This window comes from Rhagoletis pomonella, unplaced genomic scaffold (assembly GCF_013731165.1).
Source record: "Rhagoletis pomonella isolate Grant_MI unplaced genomic scaffold, Rhpom_1.0 Rhpom_scaffold_00001, whole genome shotgun sequence".
NCBI lineage: Eukaryota > Metazoa > Arthropoda > Insecta > Diptera > Tephritidae > Rhagoletis > Rhagoletis pomonella.
Genome location: NW_023458555.1, coordinates 74,928,634 through 74,933,683, shown reverse-complemented (window position 1 = coordinate 74,933,683; position 5,050 = coordinate 74,928,634).

The following is a 5,050-nucleotide window of genomic DNA, read 5'->3' as shown; positions in this document are numbered from 1 at the left end:
GCTGAATAATTAAAATTGCCCATTTCCTTTTCAAGGATATCAAAAAAGGTATTCACATTATCTTTTGTGAAACCTCGTGCTCTTGCCAATGAAGTTCCCGTTGGAGCGCGCAGCCAATCCTTACCCGCAAGCTGATTTTCTTTTGAAAATGGGTGCATAATATTATTTTTTTCAGCTAGTTGATAGGCTAAGTACTTAACATCCATTCTGCTTAGACCAAATAATTTCGATTCCATCGTCAAAACGTAATCCACCAACATCTTTTCTAAATTTTCGGGAAAAACTGGTTTGCGCCCTAATTTTGTGTTTACGACCTTTTCTATTTCGGTGTCGTTCTTTAACGCTAGCCTTATTAAAGTTGACTTCGGAACATTGTACACCTTAGCTGCTTTTAGATAGCCGCAGGTATTAGATCGCACCGCTGTGATCGTCTTTTTCATGTCCTCGGGATTCCAATTTTTGGCCTTACCAGGAGCCATATTCTACATTAATAAGATCTTTATGAACTCAAAGATAATCGAGCTAAAAGAGCAAGAATTGTTCTGCGGGTAATAAGACCACTAGTCCATATTAGCCTCTATCGTGGTAGTCCATATTACCCTCAATATGTGCCGGCGATATAACAGAGTTTAATTCCAATATTAACTATATTTATTAAACTATAACCATTTAAAATTAGCAAAAATTTAAAATTGCACAATAAATTTTAAATAAAAACGTCAAATTCACTTTCGCACATATAATTATCAGCAACCACTATTTTACAACTAGTAATTTTTAGCAAAAAAAAAACCGACTTCAACTCCCATATAAAAAATATATATATATATATATATCTCATGATCCACTGATCGGATCTCAACCAGATTAGTATGGGATCACCTCTGAGACACTACCTTTCCGATGCAAAAAGAATTATCGAAAGCGGTTGACGTGGTCCAAAGTTATGCGGTAACATACATAAAAAAAAAAAATATTCCGACGAACTGATAACCTCCTCCTTTTTTGGAAGTCGGTTAAAAATCACTATTGCCCGAATATCCGCACTTACTGAACGACAAATTCAAACTGAAGAAGCTTGTGGGAATAGACGAAGAAATCAAACGACAATAACGGAGGATTCCACTACTGAAATTCAAGATAACTAGGTGGTCCTTGTTACCCACGTAGTCCATGTGGAAAAAAATAAATAAAAATTGCGACATCATTTTTTGCACAGAAATAAAAAGGGTGGGAAAACACATTTCTACTGAGACCCTGTAAGTCTAAATAACAATAGTTTTGGCCCAGTTATTAAAGTTTTTCGTAAATCAATCGTTGGAAAAAGTAAAAAAAACAGCACCAAAAATCTCATTATTACGATTCCGTAGAAAAGATTTTTAAATATTTGTATGTAGATTTTTAAGCTTAATCTGTTTTGTCATCTGAGGGTATTTTTATCAAAAAGTTCTTGGAGAAACTATTTTCATTCATAAAAACTCCATTTTTGGAGGCATTTTCAAATCGGTCTACGTGAGCTGGACCTTAATATTTTTCCGAAATATTTTGGTGGACATTTTCAAATATAATAAATTTTGTAATCCCGCCGAAAAAACTTCAACTTTTTTTGCTGATGCAGTCTAAAATATATCTATACTTTTTTTGTGCCTTTTTGTAATCTTAGTTTAAGCCAGCCAGCTCGAGCGTTTGAACTAAGTTTAAACCACAGCCATGCACTGAAAAACTGGCCCTTGGAATGGTGTTATTTTTTTGTTCAATGATTTATAGGGTGTATGTGAAACAGTGAAGACTGATATTGCATATTTTTAGTGTTAATTGTAAACCTTGTTATTGTTTATATGCAGTATTGTTATTTCTATGTACGAATAACATGTGCAGGGAATAGAAATAATGATAGTGATGATATTTTTAACTATCACAGTTACGGCTAGACGGATAATGACAAAATGCCCCAACACTCCACAAAAATTTCATCCATGGGTCACAGATAATATCCCACGCTTTGTTACCTATGGTCAACTGTCAGAAGAAGCTCTGGTAACACGAAACAAAGACCTTAAGACCTACAAATGTTTTCTATTTGTCTCGCAAGTGCAGCAGAAAAAAGATGAAGGAAGATATATTCAATAGACTTTTGATCAGTTCCGACTGTGTTATATCAAATATTAGAAAACTACCCCAAAAAAATTGAAGGATTTGCCGAAAGAAGCAAAACATTTGATAATTATGGAGAACTATAGTGATGATGAAGATGTTGATAGCGATGACAATGACGTAAGATGATGACTGTTTTTATTAAAGGTTATATTTTTTTAAACTACGTTCTAAGCTTAAAAAACATAGAGACAATTTTTACAATTCGAATACATTAATATATAAAAAATTACCTATAAAGGACAATGATGTTTACCTTTTCATGAAAAATCAACAAAACAGTTGTTATTACATCACTTGGAAACGTGGGTGAATTAATCTGCTCTTTGAAGAAATCTTTTGAAAGTAGTATTTCCGTAAAGTGACGATGACAATAGTTATGAAGATGATGATAAAGATTATTATGATAATGATCGTGATGATATTAAGATTGTAATTAATGATGATTATGATTTTAACAAATTATTAGTCATAATACAAATTATTTATAAGAACTACAAGTAAAGTTGTAAAAAAATGTTGCCTCTAAACTATTTTCGGATTTGTCTTTTTTTACTTTACTTGGTGCTAGATATACAAATACATCAAAATATTTTAAATTAAATGTACGTATGAATTGATCTCCAGTTTCAGGCTCGATTACCCCACTGTGAGCCGATTTTTCAGAAATGATAAGTAGCACATTGTCCTTGACCAATTGGATGCTTCTTCTGAAGAAAGAAAGAAGTATATTTTATACCCACAAATGTAAAAAAAGTACCGCTCAATGACTACCATAAGAAAATTTCCTCTTTTTATAAAATACGCGAAATTCAGTTACAGTTGAGAGCAGCCTTTTTCTCGCAATTTGGTAACTGGCCCATCTGTTTAATATCTACCTTTTCATTCCTCAGAACCTACAAATAAACGTATGAAAACCCCATGCTTTAGGTCTGACCGGTCCAGACCTTTTATAAAAAGTGTGCGAGTTGCGCTAAAAATGTCCTGATTTTCTCGATTTTAGCAAGTACTTTAGTAATTTAAACCGTTAGTTTTGTTATGAATAACTATTAACTGATATTTACACATATAGTTGGTATAAACGACAAAATAGGAACCGCACTTGGCAGTGCAACTGCTTTGTGGCGGCAACAATATGCCAGTACGCAAAATGTCCCCCTCTCAACCATGTACAACCATTATAAAAAAGTTGAATATAATAATAATAATAACATAATAATAGATTGGCGCTTACACATATGTTAGTGTTTGGCCGAGCTTCTCCTCCGATTTGTGGCGTGCGCCTTGATGTTGTCACACAAAGCGGAGGGACCTACAGTTTTACGCCGACTCCGAACGGCGATTGTATTTTTATGGCAGAAATACACTCGGGGGTTTGCCGTTGCCTGCCTAGGGACGACCGCTGTTAAGAAAAAACCTTTTTTCTATATTTTTGCGATGTTGCTTTGACCAGGGTTTGAACCCAGGCATTGTGGAATGGAAGGGCGCACTGCTTACCACTACACCACAGCGGCCAGTGAATATAATTCACTGATAAATCTCTTAACTGACTACCATTAAAGAGGTAAAATTTCAAATCATAATTTATGTTAAAAAAGTACTTACTTCTTCAGTGTTTTGTATTTTATTCCAGATTTGTATTTACTCCCTCACCTCCGCGCCCCCGGAATAACCAGTGCTGAGTTTTGACTTTAATTTTATTGATGGACGTTATCTTTAAAATATGAACGCAAACTTCCTTTTGAATTTGCACGTTGTCCTGAAGCGTGTTACCCCTTCCCAAGCGGAATATGGGGAAGCTTGTGCAAGTCGAGGCGAGGAGGTGAGCGAGTAAATAAAAATCTGGAATATAATAAATATAAAATACTGAAGAAGTAAGTAGTTTTTTAATATAAATTATGATTTGAAATTTTACCTCTTTAATGGCCACGAAACTTCTTCTAAATACGCTATATGTGTGACCAAGGTATTTCATATGAATAGTTATTCAGTTAAAGAGATTTATCAGTGAATTATATTTAACTTTTTAATATTGATTGTATAAAGTAATAAGCGCGAAAATACGTTTACATAAAATTGTTTTGATAAAAGTATCTTCATCCCGATTTTTTAGCGGATTTGGCTTTGAGGTACAGGTGCGCTAAGTGGTTGGCCATAGCTGAATGTGTGTATGTGTTAACACATTTGTCCCCGCCGTGCATGCTTGGTGTACATACAATTTCTTAATTATGAAAAAGCACCCGTGAAGTGCAAAATTCATAATTTCAATAATTAATTGCATTGAATATTTGCGTTGAACATAGACTACTTTTGACCACGTTTTATAAGTGCGTGCTAAATTTTGGTATTAAAGTATAATCTTTAAATACAAACACTTTTAATCGATAATCAAATAAAACATATTCATTTTTACTATTCGTTATTTTCCTCAGTGTAAGTCTGTAACTTGGTTCATTATTAACCAAGTTTCAGTTTCTTAAGGTGCCCACACTCACTGAGGTGTACGTATTCCGTATCTGTTTGACGTAGCAACATATAAAATTGACTGTTGATAGAGAGAAGTACGCGTAAACCGGTTTTAAAAAGAAGAAGCTTGGAGCTTTCGAAAGATATGTATAAAATTTTAGATCTGTGCGTATTTGCCCAGCAAACAAAATTTTTTTGAACATTTTTAAATTTTTTTAAAAATCGATTCAAAACTGACTGAGTTAGAGTAGTGAGAGTAGTGATGCTGAATGCCAAAAATGTTATTTTATTTTTTAATGGTTGCTTAATCTCTTTTTTTTTTTTAATTCAGCATCATCAGTTTCTCCATGTAGTGAACAGCAATATTCTGAAATAATTTTTCATGGATAAGTTGAAAAACTCAGTCAGGTTTGAATCGTTTTTGAAAAAA